General features: G+C 45.2%; 1 pseudogene; it reads left to right on the top strand.

Annotated features, from left to right (window-relative positions):
• LOC137880059 (kelch-like protein 29) overlaps window positions 1-20,762 on the top strand; it is a 65,745-nt pseudogene that overhangs the window by 33,550 nt on the left and 11,433 nt on the right.

The raw sequence follows: 20,762 nt of genomic DNA, 5'->3' as shown, positions 1-20,762 counted from the left end.
GTGGAAGTGAATGAAGCTTCCCCCGCCCTCCAACCACCGCAGCTCCCCACACCCCACACCACAGCTTTGGAGTAAAGCGCGAGGAGAGTGAGATGTCACAAACCCCCAGCTCACTGTCGCATATGACACTCAAATCCGAGCATAGTGTTGCATATTGATTTTTTGCGCGTGTGCGCCATTTCAAACTGTGACTGGCGTTTGCGACGGAGCCAGCTCCTCTCCACACTTCACTGAACTGTGTTGCCAGAGAGTTCTTCTGCCAACTGTGGCAGAATTAATCAACGCTTTCTTTCAACAGAAAAAAACTTCACGGCCGTGTCTGTTGGAAGAAAGTTTGTCTTTGAAAGAGTAGTTTTGTTTCAACTTCGGTTTCCTTGTGTGGAAAATAGTTCTTGTTTCCATGCCACGATTTAGACTTAATAAATAAATAAAATCATATAAGTGGAGTTTTTGTTTTTTTTAAAGCGAGCCCTGCATGTGGAAAGGGGAGATTGAAGACGACCGTATTTCTACACATAGCATTTAATATTAATGCGCCTGCTTCATTTTGTTAGACGTCGCAGCAAAGGCCTACTGTATGAATGTAGGTCAATGTTGGGTCACGGTAATGAAAATTCGACAAAATGAAAAGAAATTGCCGAACTCATTCTACATTTTGCTGCTAAAAGATGAGTGAGATGGTGAAGGGCAAGAACACAGAAATGGAGGGACAGACACAATGTATATATGGCATGTCAAATTATTATCACTGCATTAAAAAACTTCATAAGATGTGGAATTATTACGCCAACCCATTTCATTAGAATCCTTTATCAAGATGGGCTACGAAATAAGGGAAATTGAATATAGTTTTGGTGCCAATTAGCTGAATGACATGAATTATGAAAGGAACTGGCCTCTGGAGTCCTCTATGACCCCCCCCCCCCCCCCCCCCCCCCCCCCACCCACCCACTCCATCCTTCTCAGCCCGGACTATTATATCAGCAGGACCGGTATGATGAATAACGTGCACTTTTTTTTTCCGCAGCTTTTTGCATGCTGTGATTTAGCCTTTGGCCCCTTCGGCAGAGTGGTGGGCTATTTTTGGAGCCTGGACCATGGCAGGAGGAGCTAGAGATGAGGGAGTAGGAGCCAATGTGTGAGTGAGGGAGGGAGGGAGGGAGGCAGGCAGCGTTCAGAGCCAATATGGCCGCCGCGTCTTCCCAGCACACCCTCAGCATCTAACGCCTCAGGGTAGAGAAATGATTGGCTCCGAGTGTCTGGGTAAACACAGACTCCTACGCAGATATGGTGCGTTCACTGAGCATGTATGCGTTCGCATTCAGAAAAAAAGCATTGTAGCAGATTCCCTTAATCTTGTTGTGATGATAATCTTGGGCGCAGAGCTTCAGACATTCTCTTTTTCGTTTTCATATTAAGTCCAAAACAAACTTGGACTGAAGCGGAGCAGCGCACTGACAACTCGTGGTGTGGAGAGGAGCAGACTGGAGCTGGAGTCTGTCTCCTCATGCTGTTTTCTGTCTCTATTTGATCCTCTAATACCAGACTTAAAATCAATCTGCCCCTTGTTATGGGCTCTTTCACTTTGCTTTTATGGAATAAAAAGCTGTACATGCGATTGATACATCTTTCTTCTGTCTGTGTGTTGGTCTGCAGGTCCTACCTGGGCTGCACCGGTAGCGGCGGTGAGCCAGCCCAGCCTGCTGCCCCACTCCTACGGCCTCCCCCAGCCGCCCTCTTTTAGCCACAGTGTGACCGCGCAGTCACCCATCATAGGAGTAACCCCGTCCATCCAGGCGCCGGTGCCCCCGCAGCACCCACTCATGACGGCCCACTTCCAGCTGACGCCGCAGTCGACCCAGCAGCCGCCCTCCATGGTGCTGAGCATGCCCAGCCAGCCTCAGTACGCCTCCGCTCAGCTGTCCGCCCAAGCCAACCACGTCGTTCACCCGAACCCTCACAGCGTGATGGGCAACGGCCACTTGACCTCTCACCCCGGCCTCATCCAGCACCCCGCCTTGCCTCTGACCAACGGACAGGCGGCGGCGGCGGCGGCGGTGGCTGCGGCGGCGGCGGTGGCTGCCCAGCCGACAGCCGGAGACAATCAGGACGGCCCTAACGGGCTGCAAATGCTGCGGACAGTCGGGATGGGGAAGTACGAGTTCAGTGACCCGGGACATCCTAAAGGTAAGCACGGAAAAAACCTCAGCCGACGCACTCCGCACAGGCGGATGTTTGTGAATGTCTCTCTTCCAGATATGGAACCTGTCACGAACATCTCTGAAAGGCTAAATCAAAGCAGATCCGTTCGGCAGGCGACCTGAGTTTAGAAGTGATTTTAAGCCAGGGAGGTGTTGGGTATTAAATCAATACGCTCAGCTCTCTATTCCTTGTGACCTCCCCTTATTCGAGGCCCTGCTGGAATGAAACGCACAAGGCCTCTGCCCTCTGTTTGTATACCCGAGCAGCTTCAGATGCCAACAGTCATAAACAAGGCTGCAAACACTCGAGCGAAGGGCTTGTGGAAATACAACTTGCAAACCAAGCCAATTCGCTTCAAAGCTGCTCCAAGGTCGCAGAGAACGGAGGTGCACCTAAAGCAGCGGTGAGATGGCCGCTTCTGGAAAAAGAAGGAAAAAAAAAAAACCACCCTCTAACACCGTCCACAGTGGATTCTTTGGAGAGAACATGTTGTACTGATCTCAAAACTACTGCACGGCAGCAGCGCCCTGTGCTGTTGTGCACTGAAATGGGTTGAAAGTGTGTCAGGTTTATCCTTCCGCCGCTCTCGGGTTTTGCGATACTCCCCAGGCCTACTAAACACGAGGCAGGAAGAGCTTTGGGTCCCTGCCCTCGCGTCGCTCTCCGAGATCGTTTGAAGCCTTGTTGACTTGTTTGTGAAGGTGCTCCGTGGCCACCCCCCCCCCCCCCGACTCCAACGCCTGAGTGTGCGAGCCGTAAATTGGTGTTTGGTTTAACCTTGGAGTTTATGGCGCAGGGCGCCAGAAACAGATGTTCGCAATTCCCCGACCAATTTTCACATTTAATGAAGCTTTTAATTTATTTGATCAATAAAATGTGTGCAAATGAACTTGTAGATTGCAACAAAAAGAAAAAACAAACAAAAGCACTTATTTTGGAGACTGCCTGCGATACATTGAAATGAGACTGCAGGTAGAATTGGAAGTGGATAATTAGACGAGCTCGACAGCTTGGTCCGGTTTCTATTGAATGAAACCTTTTTTTTTTAATATCTTCTTTTTAGAATAGACCGTCGCGATACATTAACCATGTGCACGTCAAAAGCATCGACGTTCCTTCTCGCAGGCCCAAGAAGCTGGGCTTTACTTGGGAATTACGGTATTTACACAGATCCATTTTACGGGGGAAAGGAAAAAAACGCTGTAAGGATTGTTAAACTTCTGCAAACACTGTCGCTGTGACTCACGTTATGATAACGTTATGTATTCGGCCGCATGGCTACAGTTTGTCCAGCTGCTGTATTTCAAAGGCAGAAGGGGGAAGCGTCCCCGCGTCGAATTCTAGACACAATACACACTTGAAATCTTGCGCAGGCCTCTATGAAGGTCAAACTGCAAATATAGGCACTTGAAATCTCACATCTCCTCAACCATTTTTTTTGCAGTTTTATCATCCCTCCTTGACATTGGGCATTAGTACCGAGTACTGTCACGAGAACATTGGAAACGGGGTAAAGCGCCGAGCGCTGGTAAATTAGCGGTGACATCTCTTCAGCTGGGGCTCCTGAGCGGACCTCTCTCGCTCTCTCTCCCCCCTGACAGGAACACTTAACTTAGCGGCTGTAATCACAACAATGCCACCCCCCCGATCGGCCTGCCCTCAAGACGCTGCCCACTGCCGTCCTTCTGCCGGCGCCTTCCCGGCTTCTCTGATCATCTCTGTCACTTCCTCCCTCCTGCTTTCTCGCTCACTCCGAGAGGTCCGATAAAAAAAAAAAAAAAAGCTTCTCCGCATTCTGTTTTCTAAATCATTAAGCGGGACGCGCGGTCCTGCTGTCGCGCCATAGTGGTAGAAATATGGAGGCGAAGCTCTTGTGACCTGCATTCTGGCTACCCCCCCCCTGTTAAAATGATCGTAACCTGCTGTTGGCACTTTTCTCCCTCTGCTTAGACCTCAACAAATAAATAAACAATAAACTAGAAGCAGTTTGTGAAAACGAAAGGAAAGCAGCTACAGGTTAGAAGTCAGTGTTTCTGCAGCCCTCTAATGGCTGAGGTGAGGATAGGAGGGCTGGCAGATCTGATCCCAGGGCAGGGATTGTGGGTTACGAACATGTCTGGCATAAAACGAGGCTGTGAATGAAGTTCAAGCGTCCGCCCACCGCCACAGACGGACGGACCATGCTGTGTGTCTTTTGCCTCTCGCAAACACACATGGGCTTTATTTCATTCTCAAGAAATGCATTATTTAAACGTGTGATACCAACCCCCTCATACACAACTATCATGCAGGGTGAACTCGGTTGGGGCTTCCCGCGGTAAAAGCCAAAAGAAAGGAATAAATGAGATGCCCTTTGTGCCCCTGACTGACTTTGCTTAAGTAGCTCATGAATTATCACCCTGACAGAGGTCCAAAGAAGAACGTATCCCCAGCTTATTTAGTAAGGATGTTTTAGCTAGTCCTCAACCAAAGACGTTCTTAGTCCACCAACACTCTAATGACCAAACAATGAGTTGATTTAATCGACACGATCTGTAAAAGCGCTGCTTTAAGTCTTGTGTGTACCAGAGACGTGCTCACACGTTCCCCAGGAAGTAAGTCATTTAGCATTAAAAGAATCTGTAAAATGTACAAATTGACTGAAGAAATATCAGTCCAACTAAGACCAGAACAACCAATGAGGTCGACCACAGTATAGAGGGGCAGCCGTAGTGGTCATTTAAATAGTAAAGACGACGCTGCAGTGTTCACGGTCAAATCCTGGTGGTGCATCAGAGGGTTTTCAGAAGTGATTATTGGACCCACACGGTTTGAATACTTAAGCCGCTACTTAAGCGACTGTGTTGCTGCCATTAAATATACGGATACTATATCAACGTATATATCTACTTGAGCCTCTGGACACAATGCTGGTAAGCGCTGATCTGCAGAGGAGGTTTTTTTTTTTTGGCTTTTTGATGGCAAAGTCCTCTTGAGAGCAGCTGACGGAGCTCTGCATCCTTAATCCAGCCGCACTACAGACCACCGTGCGTGTGTGTGTGTGTGTGTGTGTGTGTGTGTGTGTGTGTGTGTGTGTGTGTGTGCGTGCGTGCTACTGTACGAATGCGCGTGCGCGGGGTCGCTCGCCCGCACAACTTCCTGGATGTGACCGCATGGATGTTTTGTCAGATGTCAGCCCCGCAGCCTTAAAGCCAAACCACCACAGTGACAGAAATCACACTCCGTGTTTGATCATGCTTCGCCTTCAAAAGGGAGCAATTTGTCTTCGCTCCGCGTCAGCGGGCACATCAACAACTGTGTGCTCCTTTTGTCTGTCTGTGTGTGTGCGTGTGTGTGTGTGTGTGTGTGTGTGTACAGGTATGCGTCTGCGTTGCTGTTTCGTAGTACGTTGCGTGTTTATGCACGTCTGCGCAAATGCCACGCGTGTGCCAGTCATTCATGTGAAGATTCACGCGGAGCAGCCGGGAGGCAGCTCTAACCTCGTCACCTACTGAGAGACGCCAGTCACCGGGGCTGTGATCCGCCTACCTGGTTACCCCCATCCGCAGCAGCAGCAGCAGGCCGTCTCATAACGCCTGCCTGTCACAGCGTACGAAATCAAAACTCTTTTGTCTGTTTTTAATTTCGGTAAGAGGAATGTCACCGAGCACTTGAACTACGCTGGAGCCGCAGCAGTCACGACCGTCGGTAAAATGTGAGGATGCAGGATGAGTGGCGTCGTAAAAAAAGGACAATAAAAAGACAAGGAGATAGAATCAAAGAGAGAGGGGGAACATGAGAGAGAGAGAGGGGGGGGGGGGGGTGCTGAGAGCAGAGTTGCTGTGTGTCTATTGACCAAGTCATTAAAATCAATGGCCGTCCTGATGTATATCACCCAAGAGGAGCGAGTGCCGAGCTCAGCGGGGACAGTTATCATCTCCGCGTGTCCCGAGCCCGACTTAGAGGTTACCGCTGTTACCGCTTCCAGCCCCTCAAATGATGTTTTTCATATTGTGTCCCCCCCCCTTCCGGCTTAGCGTGAGCTGAGATGACTGTCGGCTGCTGCGTTGTGCGGTCCTTCGGCACGCTGTGACGCTGATGGAAATACGTCAGAGTTTTTTGTTTTTTTTTCGTTGTTGTTGGTAAATGCCTAAAAATAAGGAGCGGATGAAGCACAAGTCTCCGCACGGTTTGGGAAACTGGAGTTGAGATTTGCAGTTCGGGGTCACGGGACAGATCTGTCGGGCCACCTGCTGTCTTACTGAGCATTATAGCTCCTCTCCTCGCCTCCTTTCTCATGTCAAACATCGTCTTAATGCTCCCTTCCACCTCACTAACCTTTACCAGTCCCGTCCCCTTCTGTCTCTCACACACACACACACACACATATCGGTAGGGACACACATATGCGCACAGACGATCACATGCTTAAATGCACACGGGGACGACACACACACACACACACACACTCACACTACTATAAGAGAGGGGAAGCGCGTCGTCGTCCACGGCCTCCTCTCTGCCCAGGAAGTTCATCTTCCAGTCAGCTCACATCAGCCGTCATCTGGGGACCAAGCAGCCCCGGATCTGCTAGTGAATGCAATTAAGATGCCTTGCTGAGTTAAGATCAGTGTTTTACTTTGCTACGCCGAGAGCGTAGCAAAGTAAAACCTTTCTCACCTTTCTTCTGCTGTGACCGTTTCATCTGTCACATCCTGTAGTCTCAATACGATTTTAAAAGCTACAATAAGGAACTCTGATTTTTTTTTAGGCCGAATGTGGTGTTTCCCTTTAGAAAACCTCTCATTATAGCGCAGCAGGGGTCTGATAGTCTGCCCACGCTCAGTCCTGGTTCTGGTTCTTGTCCGCAGTGGGCTGGTCTCTGCCCGAGGCCCCTGCTGGGAGTCTGAGCTGAAAGGGTTCCTGGTGAACCTGCGCGATTTCATCTGAATTCGCGCGAAACTCAAACCATGTGGCACCGATGACGGGCGCTAAGAATAAATAAAAAGAAATTAGATTGAGACCGTTTCATGACCAGTTATAATCCATAAATTCCTCACAGTAACTTAAGCGTATTGACAGCGCACCACTACGGTCCACGTGCACATCGGTTCTGTGCACGTTTATCGCTGAGACTTTTATTGCCACTTATCGTTCCTCATCAGAAGCTTATTTGGGAATCGACGTGCTGTGTTATTGTTTTGTCGTTTGTTTACTGGTTTACGATGTAACTGGATTACGCGATGACATTTCATTTTCTTGGACGTCTTTCTGCAGATCGCTTGCTCTCTTCTCGGGAGATATTTGTCCGCGGACTGAAGTAGCGCGCAGTTATTGCAAAGCATACAGTATTATCAGTTATGTCGGCGATGCATACATTTTGATTCAACCGCGGGGAACACACTGCTGTAGCACGACAGGCCGTTCAGACCAGTTATTAAAAACACACAGCCAGCTTGTGATAGCCACACTGAGACCATTAATCGTGGCAAGCACATTAATTAAACCCTCTCCTCTCCTCTCCTCTCCTCTCCTCTCCTCTCCTCTCCTTCACTTGATAGAGTGCAGACGATCTCCACTACATCCTCGCTGCAAATTATACCAAAGTACACCTTTCACAGAGACGAATGTAACTCCGAATCCGGTGTAAGCGTTGTTGGCTTGTTTCTTCTTTTTTTTTTTATTTTAATTTCCAATATGCTGACTCGGATCAGCGTCTGCGGCGGTAAATTAATTAAAGTCACTGCGGTGTTGTGCTGGGCGATTATCTTAAAGCTATCCGCATCAGGATTAGCTAAAGCAGAACTAGGGGTTATTATGATTTCAAAACAGGCTTAACTTTGAATATGAAATGCATGGATTTATAAGTGTTTTTTTCTTGTAGTTTCTATCTCTCTCACAGCATTCCTGTAACTCTAGGTAGCTCAAGCGGAAACCAAAAAGGAATTCACAAGAGCCCCGGAATGTTCCAAATTATTTATGAGGTTGAAATTTATTCCAATCACTGTCGACTGTGTGTGTGTGTGTGTGTGTGTGTGTGTGTGTGTGTGTGTGCAGGTAATTCTCTTAAATGAACACGCGGCGTGCCAAGGCGATATCGTTAAGAGTAACCTCAGCACACGAGTCCACATGGGGCCCACATGTATTGACTCAAACGCCTCATTTCAGAACGACAGGAGCGGCCCTCAGACTGCTAGGCTGTTGCCGAGGTACCCGACGCTGTCTCTTTAACTTCGCTAAGGATGCCTTTCACTGAGACGTCTTACTGTTTCTCACACAGCACCGGCTCCCAGGAGTCGGCACCAGAAAGCAGAGGGGGGGGGGGGATGAGAGGAAACGTGAGGTGAGCGGCGGCGGTGTGTCGTATGCTGCTCTCCCTTGTTATCGTATTTTAAAGGAGAGGAGCCCCGCCAGGAGCCCCATACATTACACCTCCCCCCCCCCTCTCCACGGTTAATATAGGGACGGCGGATAGCTCATTAAGATTGATCGTCCCTCGTCCGCCTCCTCCTCCGTGCAGAACGCGGCGCCGCCTCCATTAATCACCGGGGTTTACAGATAAAGCTCGGCACAGTCGCGGGGACCCGAACAGCCTGACAGCTACCGACTCCTCCACGCACATAATCACGGACACAGTGCAGCCGCCCCGGCTCCCTGCCGTGCGAGAGAGAGGGGGGGGGGGGGGGGGGGGGGGCGCCGCCGCCGCCGCCGCGTCCACGCCTCCCTTCCCTCCTCCATCCTCTCCTCAACCTATACTCTCCTCCTCCCCTCCTCCCCACCTGTCCTCTTCACTGCAATTGTCTTTCACTCAGCCCGAACAAACGGCATCACCCCTCCCATGCTGTTGTCTCTCAGCCCCCCCCCCTCTCCTCTTCCCCTCTCATCTTCTGTACATTCCTTCCTCGCCATAACTGCCACTTGTTCTCTGCTTCTCTCTCCGCCTCCCTGATCTCTCTATACTCCATTGTTGCTGACGTTATTAGACATTTTTCTTAATTTTTTTTCTTTTCTTTTTTGCCTGATAATGCCTCCTTCAGCAAGGTGGCAGTGGAAGAAAAAAAAGGCAGGATGAAAGACAAAGAAATCCAAATATATCCAGTTCTTGTTACTTTGATTACTCATTGAAAACAAAGGAAAAGTCCAACACATAAAAATTCACCTTAAGAATCCATTTAAGATGTTTAAATGCACACGTTGACAGATTGTACGGTAATAACAGAGGTGAATGAGGAGGAATCTTCATCTATTTCTTTAGGTGCTCTCTCCTACAACACCGCTGCACACTACAGTTACGTTTTTAGCATTTTTGAAAGGAATATTTAGAGCCCCATTTTAGTCCGCTCACGTGTTTCTGGGTCCCATCCCAGATCAATGTGTCGCCTGGATTTTGTGATTGAAGTGCAACACTCTGTCGCTCGGAGCCGTATCGTGCATTGAGTGTTGCCGTGAGGTCTCGGACTGGAGCGGTGCCTTTTTGGCTACGCGAAAACACCCGCTGGGCCTCGGTCAGCGGGGAGGGAATTGATCGTGTGTGCAAAGTAGTGTCAAAGTGGATGGCGGTTACACCTCAAAAGGGGTTTGAATCTCAAACAGAGATGACGGGATTAATTGCCACAAGTCAAATGTCGACGTGTTATTCCCCCCACATCAGCCGTGAAATAGGCTGCGATGCGCTATCAAAGAGGCCGAGTGTAAACACAGCAGATGTTACCAGGAAGTCAGTCAATAGCGGATGTTTCTCTCTCTAATGAGGAGGCGTAATTGCAACAGGGAGGGAATGCGGTATCCAAAACAGCAGCAGATGCGCCCGCAACATCTCGGCAAAAGAAAGAAAGAAACCCAGAAGAAGCTCAGCGGTGTTGGCTCGCTAATGTTCACTGTGAATGTTCACAAACTTTTTTTTGCCTTACCCAGAAACTTTTAAACGGCTTTGATAATGCACGAGGGGGCATCTAGTAAATTCTACCAGACATTAGCAGGAATGCCCCCCCCCCCCCCTCCCTCCTACAACTTACGCTCACACAGAGGCTGTAGGCTTAGCATGGCCCCAATTGCAATCAAGAGATCTTTTGCAGGCCGGATGGTGCGCTCCGTCAGCTTGATCCAGTTAAAGTTTTCCTCAGCAGTGAGATGCCACGCGCTGAGGCGGCGGAACCGTACGCCGTTGCCGTTAAGTTTACAGAATGGGCTTTGTTGCTCGAGGCTGCGGCCATCGTTATTCTAGTCGCTTTGCTCCCTTCCCTCTCCGACATTGTTTTCTTATGTTATGCGGCTTGCTGGAGTGCAGGATTTAAAAAAAAAAAAAACTATTGTATTAGAGAGTTAAACTTAGATTACAACTTTACAAGGACACACCAGCCATACATAAGCATTGGAGCATGCTGGACACAATCAGAATTTTTTTTTGGGGCAGTCCAGTCGTCTAATAGATTGTTTTCTATCCCCGGAGAGAGATAGAGACAGAGAGAAGCGGGAGGAGAGGAGGAGGAGGAGGAATGAAAGAAAGAAGAGAGAGAGAGAGAGAGAGAGAGAGAGAGAGAGAGGGGGAACGAGAGGGGGAACGAGAGAGAGAAAGAAATCTGATGAAATGCACAGATTACTCGCCTGACTCCACTGCAGGCTCTGGGAGCTCATCTCAGGTGTGCAGTCTGCTGAGAAGACTCCCACATACAACCTAACCCCGCCACCAACCTTTCTGCTTGGGCTGCCATGACTTTCACAAAGTTACCCAGTAAACACACGTTGTCTTCGGGGGGGGGGGGGGGTGACATTTATCTTAGGCTGCACTGGTGACATTGGGGATTTTAGTTATTTTAGTTTTTGCAGTTGCGTCGCCCTGCTCTTTAGGGTCGACTGTGAAGAAACGTAGCCCCGTAGAGGCACGGTATCACCCAAGGGCAGAGCTCGCAAGGAATGTACACAAACAAAATCTCTTCATAAACACAGTCGACATGTAAGACAAGCAGGGGAGCGTATCTGCTTTCTCTCACACATATGCTCTGGCATCTGCGTTGGACCGCCAGTACGTGTCCTAAATGTGAAAGGGAGAAGAGCGCTCGGCACAGCTGAGACTGCAGGCGGAGGCGGCGGAGTGGAAAGTAACTTTAAACTTTTAATAAGTGCTTGAGAGGAGTTTACACTTTGTTTTTTTTTATGTTCGGTATGTTTGCACTTTAAATACTCAAAACAATCTCACAGCTATCCTTAAAGGGGCTGGCACATCATTTCCATGGAGTATTTTTAACATTTAAAGGGCAGCTGTACTTTGTATTTCCCTAATGGCAACTCTACTAGTTACATTTTAGGGGGGGGAGTTCAACCGGAACTTTTAACGGTTTTTTTGTAGTTTTTGTAGTCATTTTTTTTTTTTTTATGGTCTCATATGTCAGCTAAAATAAAAATAAACCCTGCAGAGCTCACAAACCTTTAATCACCCAGAGCTGTACACACAGCTAATTGCTTAGTCACAGACACATTAAAATATTCACGTTTATAGTTGAAAATTGGAAAGTGCAGATTTAGGTGCAAATATGTTGATATCGAGTAACAAAATGTTGGACAAAATGTGGATACCGATTGCCGGTCCTCTATGAACCATATCAGCCAGGTTCCGATCATATTTGCTGTCATTTTGTTGTGTTATAGCAGCTGGTATATACATATTTTTTGGTGACGTGTTTTAAAAAATGGCATTCTTTCTAATGGCCATCAGGGGGCGACTCCTCCGGTTGCAAAAAGAAGTCAGGGGAAAATGACCCTACTTCTCTCTTGATTTATTACCTCAGTACACGATGTAAACATGAGTTAATGGTCTCAATCACTAATAAGTCTTCTTCAATTAAATGATGGTCCATTTAGAGTCAAATAGACCATAAAGTGGAGTATGCTTTAGGGCGGGCTTACACTGATTGACAGGTTGCTGGAGCTACCAGAGCCGTATACGCCGTCTCTACGTCACTCCAAATATGGTCACTTCCATTCATCGGTTAATCAGTTGCAAAAAGCCAAGATGGCGACTACCGTAATCCAAGATGGCGACTACCGTAATCCAAGATGGCGACGTCATGACGACTACGTCCACTTCTTTTATACAGTCTATGGTCATAACGTACTTTTACCTTCTTCCAATACTCATCTTACTTAATAGAGCCTGAGCACATCATTATGTAACTCAATGGAACCTCTGCATGTTAGCCGTTAGCTCCGGACGGATCACTGACACCCACAGTACGCTTCCTAACACAATGGCGTGTAGATAATGCCTCCATAAGCACCGGCTCAGCTCCCTACAGCAACTAATCTGTGCCCACTGACTGCACAAATATGTTTAGGTTTTTATTTTACGAGGAGACTTTTTAAAGACAACTTGGTTTGTTGCGAGTGTGTTCTCCCACTGCCTGCAGCGATGAAAGTTCCAGTCAAGTGAAAAATTCAGACTTTGGATGATGAAATGCCAGAATGGACAGGCTACCTGACCGAGGGCCCCCGGAGACTTGAGCTTGATATTTGTTGCACTCGCGCTGGTGCGGTTTGAGGTCGAACCTCATTCCTCGGTGACTGCTCGGAACCGGGGCGATCCGGCGCTTGTTTTTGTGCCGAGCAGCTCTCGCTCTTCTTCGCGTGAGCATGTGTGACACGCTCTCAGTTGGTCGCGTCAACAACCGGCTCCTCCAAAACAACTTGGATGCTCAGCCAACCCTCTCAAGGTGAAGCACAAATGAAAACATAATTTTGCGCAGATGTTTCTCTGAAAGGTTGCATTCATACTGGTGCACAAGACCTGTGTCCAGATGATTAATTTCACTCAATTAGCCTTGTTTTTCCACCGCGGGGGTTTATAATGTAGGTTAGACGGAACACTGGCCTTCGCAGTAATTCTTCTGAAATGGTAACTTAGCAATTAAATGAAAAAGAAAGATGGAGAAGTGTTGCACGCCCACTCACTTCTATTCAAATCCCCCTACGAGCATACAGTATGTTATCTACACCAGCCAGCAGCATTGTTGTTTGGATTATTCTCTTATGACATTGTTTTGCCTAAAGTCAAGTGTGTGTGTGTGTGTGTGTGTGTGTGTGTGTGTGTGTGTGTGTGTGTGTGTGTGTGTTTGTGTGTAGGTGCATTTGCATGTGTGTGTTCTGATTGCGCGGCTGTTTTTGCACAATGACAGCGTCGTGGTGTTGTGGCGAGAATGAATAACCGAAGTTTGACAATGACGTCCTCCATAATGCTCGAACAGAATGTTTGCTAATCTGTGATGCGGTCGAGTCCACTTTTTTTTTTATGTGGCGTACTGTTAAAAAAAATAAAATCCATATTGGCATGTTGCCTATTTGGCACTATGACAAATAAGCCAATCCTCAAATTCAAGGCTTAAGCTTGGCCTGAGTAATACAAAATGGCATTTTTTTTTTTTTTTTAAAGCATGCAGTAAGAATTTTATCTCTGTTCCCAAAAGCAGCTCTTATTGGATATAAGGAGTTTTTTGATTCTCCTTTCTGAAAGCTGCTCAGACAAACTTATAATACGCAAACCTTGGATAGAAAATAAATACCCCAGTAAGGAATTGGAAATTCCACATAAAGGCATTTAAGAGTTATTGTAATTTAATCATAGATCAGTTTGGTTATCAACCCATTTATCCAAATACGTTGTTTGGATAACAACATAACGTATTTAATCATTAATGAATTCAGTCATATGCCAATCATATATGTGGGTTTTTTTGTGGTTTATACTGTACTGCAATTGGATCTCAAATCGACCAATCAGAGCCCTCATCTCCACTCCCTGTCTGCCTCCAGTGGCAGAAAAACAGAGAAGCGACTGCCACTTATCATCGGAGCAGTTAATTGAACTAATTGTTTCATGATTATTAGTTAATTCAGTGTTCAGCACATCTCATTAGTCCTTCTTTCTCCCCCACTCACTTTATTTTGTGAACTCCCCGTCGTAAATGACATTCCACCTGTTGTTGTTTTTTTTTTCTGCACACGCAGCGCCGACACTCCGACAGACCCGAGTTGCGAACGCATTCGTGACCACGTCAGCCTAACGAATTAACACAAAGCCGCCTCCGAGGTGCTGCCGGAGACATCGCGACGTTTAGTTCGGAGTGCATGAATCACACGAGCGAACGGGCAAACATGTCAGAGAGATTTGGGATTTCCGGTGACGCCCCAGCTTACTGTAATCTTGTTTTTACTTCTTTTAAAACATTCTCAGAAGTAGATGAAATGTCTGTTCGGCTCATTTAGTTTCGCTCTGATTAAAGACTTTCTATTGTAATACTAAGGTAAATCGGTAAATGTCAAGCACATCAAGCTTCACCCTCTCTAAAATAGAAGGTCCTCGCAGGTCGCGCTGCACCATCTTTATTTTGAATTGCCTCGCTGCTAAAATGTGCTGTATGAATAAGCTCGCCTTGCCTTAATGCGAAGCTGTCATCAGCTCTTTCTCTGGAGAACTGTGAAAGGTGTTGGTCTACTTCACAGACAAAGCTGTTGGCGAGCAGCGAGCTATTTTCCACCGGTAAAAGAGTTAAACATGAAAATTGTGTTTCCATGCGGGTGTCTCCGATTGCTTGAATAGGTGTTTTATTTCCGTGATTTGTGTGATGGGGGGGGGGGGGGGGGGGGGGGGGTGTGTGCTGTATGCTAATATAGCTGGTGAGGATTGTCACATTAGTAGGCTGGCACCATATTGACTTTCACATATTGAGCAGGTTTAAAAACAGCCAGGGAGGAGTGCTGCGCCGGTAATGACATGTCAGGAAGCTATAAAGGGACCACACACACACACACACACAAAGAGGGAGTAAATATGCACACGTCTTCATCACCTTTGATACAGCTTTGCTAGCATTGAAACCGGTGTAAAGTACCGACATATCTTTCACGCTTCGGCGGTTCCTTTAACCCTCTGAGACCCGGCGATCGTGACCGTCATGGCTGTAGCGGGCTCAGTATCAAAGCCAGAGAGAAGATGCTGGTATCTAAACTAGACGACCTGATGGTTCCATTGGTACCAAGCATGTCATGCTGGATAAACGCTCCAAAGTTAGAGATTTTCAAAGGGGTCCCTTTCACGGCAAGATATCTGAATGAAAATGGGTTCTATGTTACCCATGAGTCTCCCCCTTCATGATGATCCCATGCAGTTTTTTTGGGCAAAAAGTTTTTATTTTTGCATTCAAATTCAGTTATTTTTGCCTATTCTAAAAATGGTATTGTACTGTTGTGGATCCAATGAGTGAGACCTTTGTCTTGAAACTTGACATCGCTGTATATAAAAGTACCTTCCTGCAGAAATCCCCAAATGTCAGACGTTTTAGATACCAAATCGCAGCATGCTTTTTCTTCTATAGACAGTCCTGATGTCTTAATGTGGCATTTTGGAGAAATGTTTCTACACTTTTATAATTCTCGAGTCGATTTTGGCACCAAATCTATTAAACAAATGGAATCAAAATTGCTGTTTCAAGTTATTAGACATAAATGAGCAAGAGAATGGCCGTTACATACTTCCATCACAATGTTCCAAGCCTTTATACGCGTTCACGATTGATTTTAATAAATTGATTGTTATTTAGATTACAAATAAAACAAGCCAGCTTTCAGATATCTAACGTCTATGTGGCATAAACTGTTGACCTGCTAACCCACCTAAAAAAAGACAAAGTAGGTCTTTACGGGTTCTTCTTGGCTTTCCCGTCATGTGACCTGACTGGGAATCAGCACAACCACCGGTGTTACCTCTCTACCAACCAATTAGGACCCGCTTTGAGCGAAAAACACAGTTTCTATCCTCCGATTCTCTCGGAGCATTTTAATTGGAGGTGAAAACAAGCTACATGACTTGCGTTGGGTTCTGTTTCTTTAGTTTAAGATGCTGGAATAAACTCCACACTTCTCCCTTTGAATTATTTCGAACGGAAGTCATGTCCCAGTTTTTCTCGTGTGCGTGAGTTATCCCTGTTGAACGCTCGCTCCGCATCGATCGCAAAGAGAAAGAGATGCCGTGTGCACACTTTTGTTTTTGCCATCTCACCTAAAATATCAGTCAAACAGAGCTATGAAATGAAAAATTGACACCTTTAAGTCAATGTTTAGCTTTAGCTTCGATTTGGGACAGATTGCGACGACCTTTTTTTTAATTATTATTTCATGTAGTTTAGAAAAATGCATTCACCTTTTTTAAAAATGCAATAAAAAGCAAATTTGAACTGTTTTGACAGCAGCGGTGTTATTACAAAGGCACAGTGAGCAAAATGCAGAATATGAGCACAATCCTATTGTAATTAGCTATGATACGTATCAAACTTGATCTCTATGACACCTTGGTAGAAATCCAGATTGTTTTTGATCTGCTTGATACTGGCATCAGCAGTAAAAAACAGCATTACTCTTTTGACAGAAACATACTGTATGTACAGCCACACTTTTCTGAGCGAGAGTACGTGCTTTCACAAAAATGTACCTTCGCCAGTATGTGAGCATCATTCTAATTCCTCACACTAAAATAGAAGTAGCCAAACAGGTTAAGGCTCACTGCAGAGTTTCCAAAGCAACCATTTTCCAAAGCAACCTCCCTCCCCTCTCCTAAATTTACTTAGTTTTAGGAGCAGTAACTCTGCTACAGTAAATCTTTTTCTGTTTTTTTTTCTTCTTCTTATGAACTGCAGTTTAAAATAGCTGCATCAGCCAGGGAATGGATTCTTTGAGCTGTAATGTCATAACTGCGGCACTGAATGTAAATTTCAACCTCCTGTGAACTGTAACCAGCCTGAGTTGTAACCCTCGGTAAATGCACACAGTACATATTTCTACTTTTGTGTCCTCAGAAGACAGTCGCAGGCAATCTTTTGCCATTTCAGTGTACACTTCTATCAAAAGGAGTCTGCAGCGCTGTCTTTGACCAGACTTCTCTTGTTAAAACCCGTCGGAGGCGGTAGGACCTCTTGTCACCCGCTGTCCCTCCTGCCTGGTTAATGAGGAAGTCGCCGCGCCAGCCGGGACCAGAGACTTTCCACCTCTTCTTCTTCGCCACACACAAACAAACCGCGAAGAACAAGGGAGAGCAATGCATGACATGCTGTCACACTGTTACAGCAGGCCAACGGATGCTCCCAGGGCCCCTCTTTGTTTATGTTCCTCCTCCTCTGAGCCTGTACTTGCATTTGCCTCGACTTTGTTCTTCTAGTGCCAATTGTTTGTGTGTGTGTGTGTGTGTGTGTGTGTGTGTGTGTGTGTGTACACACACATCTGACCCGCGGACCAGAGGGTGTATGTAGAGGTTTGAGAGTGCACTGCAGGACAACTGTGGGTTTTTTTTTTTTTTTTTGTGCGACCCCAGGTCTTTTTTTTATCCTTGCATGTCTATTGGAGGAGGCAACAAAGGCCCAAGACACGGCGTCTTTGTGGGGCACAAGTTCCTCGCTCTCTCTCTGTCCCCTACTCCTTTTAGATGTCACAGTCGCCGGCTCAGTCCAGGCCGGCCCGGCAACCAACTGTGCCGAGGCTCGAGCAGCTCAGCTCAGCAGATTTCCAGCAGCGGAGACATAAAGCGTCCTCATCATGGACTATTCTCTCTGGGCTGCGCGGTGCCCGAGCGCTCTCTCTCTCTCACACACGCTGAAATCAGGACAGCTAGAGGCTCAAGGGGTCTCGAGGATTTCCGGTGCCTTGCATCGAGCTGATTTGCTGGGAGTAGAGGCACAGACTGTTGAGACGTCTCCATGAATGAATGTGGCGGTGATTGTTAGAGGTATGTTTCAGAGGCTTGTTTATAATAATTAGGCCTTGAGAGAGACCCAGGCTGACACATTAGTTCTGTAGGCTTTTATCTACGTTTGTTCAGAGGATGGCATCTGGATGAGCATAGTGGTCGTGACATTTTGCACCTGTTAAAGCCTGACATTTAGCCACCATGGTTATTTTTTTTTTTTACCTGTGCTGGAGATGGTGCTGTTAATACTAATGGATTATGAAAAGTGGTTCCCTCTTTGCCTATTTTTGTGCTAGCACATAGAACATGATTCACATCAGTGTGATTTTAAAGTGGACTGAATCCTTTTGAAAATTGTGCCAAAATTGAAATTTTCAATTTGTAAAAAATTACATTTTCAAATGATTTGTGCTTTAAATAGTCTCTTTTAGTGAAATTGGATGAGCTCGGCTGAGATGCTCCATTCATTCATATTAATACAAATAGAAAAATAAAAAGATCCAACATAACAAATTATATTTAAATTTGAAAAAAAACGAACGAAAAAGTTTTTCAAATTGTATACAAAACTTAATGGAAAAGTGAACATTTTGGTTTATTTTATGTATTTCGATTAATTTGAAGTTCAGTTCAAGCACAAGACGAAATATATTGTGGACCTGAGATTATAAGATTTTTTTTATTTATTATTTTTTTAATTAGAAACATATTTAAAATATAATATAAAGACTAAGATGTTCAATTTTCTTTTACATTTTTGTCACTATGGAGATTTGAGTTATGGACCAAAGTAGAGAGATTTCAACATGCTAGTTCAATTTAATATAATTATTTTTACTTTCCATGCCGTTGATTAAATACACAACTTTGGCTACTAATTACATTATAAAATAATGTAATTAACATGTAAAATGACAATGAGCATTTTAATTTGAACCATAACCTTGTATGTAAATACGCAGAACAGAATACGTATTTTTGCCTTTAAATTCTGACAAAATTTTAGACCACTCAAAAAGCCAAGAAGAGAATTTTTTTATTTGAACAGCTCTGTTTTATTTGACTTTTGCACTTTTAGCAAGCTCACTCACAAAATCCTCCCTCAATCTTTTATAGAACTAGATTGAACTAGATCTGGGGACTTGATTTTGAATACGTTTTATCTGTATCGTGAAAGAAAAAAATCGAAAAGATCTTTCAATGAGTCGGTCAAGGCGTTCTTAAGAACATTGTCTAATGGCTTCTTGGCATCAGAGCTGAATCAGAGCTTCTTCTTCTTCTTTTTTTTGACAGTAGTATGTTGGACCTGAGGTTGCAGAATAGAGAGATTATGTTATCCAACAACTTGTGTTGGTATTGAACTTCTGACCATCTCTCCGCCTGCTGAAAGCTGCATGTGGGTGTATTTAATGTGTGCAGTCAGGAAACTGAGAAACCATTTAAAGTGTTTGCCTTGTCAAAGTCAGCAGGGGGAAAAGCATATTTCTTCCAAACATCCATCAGTCTGCTGCTCACATCCACTCTTACATGTTTAGATGCTGAGACGAAAACAAGCCAAACCGTAATTAATATATCATTCATTCATCCTGATTCTGTTTAATAGAGCACCGCCACTTCACATGGGAATATTCATTCCCTCCTACAGTAAATCCTCCTGACATTATCGTATACTGTAGCGTTTCACTGTGGGGTTCCAGGCCCTTTGTTCTTTGCAGGGGGAAAGATATGTTTTGGGGAATACTGAGAAAGCTTTTTGCCTGGAAAGAGTTCTTTTGTGAGCATTTAGTATGAATCATGCTTTTGGCCCGCTCTTCTCATTCTGTTGCAAGTTCCTTTTTGACTTTGAATTTCTCAAAGGTCCCCTACTTATCGAAAAAAAGGCTTTTGTAGGAGGAAGCCTATTTTGATCAGACTCCCTCAGACCGGTCCTCTTCGGTCCTGCAACACTACTGCTGCTGCTGCTGCTGCTTTGAAAGGAGCAAAAATGGGTTTCCTTTTATCTTGCAAAATGTAGCCTTATTCAACCAAATTGAATTAAAAGTAATTATAGTGACTATCACGTAAATAGTGCATATTGATGAGATTCTTTTTAAACAAATGTCAGTTCAACATATTGCTTAATAAAGAAATTGGGACATTTAAATTAAAAGGTTAATATTAGATTTTAAATGCAATTTTAAAAACAACTCGTTCGTCAATTATTACTTTTTTTGATAACTTTAATCACGACGTCATTACGTAACGTAAAATAAAAATACATTAATTTGTACGTTGGATGTATTTAATTCATATTTCTGGTTAAATACTTGGTGTGAATGCAAAAAAAAAAATACAATAGGTTTCATTTAAACACAGACACAGCATCACTGAACAATAATCAGTTGACTAACTAAAATCACATAGAATTTAAGTAATTTAATTGTTTTTGAAGGATTTTTTTTTTTTTTGCTCATAGAGCGCAAGACATTTTCAGAAAATATGAGTCAAAGAGCTGCTTTACAGCTTGATCATCTAAGCGCTTTTGAAGATAACGAGTAGTTTCATTCCATGTCCCTGCGTGGTGTGGAGAAACGATCGCTCACCGCTTCAGTAAGAAATGTGCTTTGCTGTCGCGTCCTCCAAGCTGGAGAAAAGCCATCATGGCAGAGTTGCACATTGAGTTATTGATCAGCTAGCATGGTTTGTTCTGGGTAATTAAGCCGCGAGCGTCGGTGGAAATTGATTGTTAAAAGTTTAAAAGAGAACAAAAAGGTCAAGGAACACGTCGGTGACCTTTCTGCTGCGCGACATAGAATATTATCCAACTGTATAGAGATATGTGGGCGATTATATGTTTTCTTGTGTTGTAGGAAGACGA

The sequence above is a fragment of the Cebidichthys violaceus genome, unplaced genomic scaffold (genome assembly GCF_023349555.1).
Source record: "Cebidichthys violaceus isolate CVI_PGR_0920_01 unplaced genomic scaffold, fCebVio1.0.p SCAF_260, whole genome shotgun sequence".
Taxonomy (NCBI): Eukaryota; Metazoa; Chordata; class Actinopteri; order Perciformes; family Stichaeidae; genus Cebidichthys; species Cebidichthys violaceus.
The sequence above is the reverse complement of the archived record's forward strand: the minus strand, read 5'-3'. Positions and strand labels throughout refer to the sequence as shown.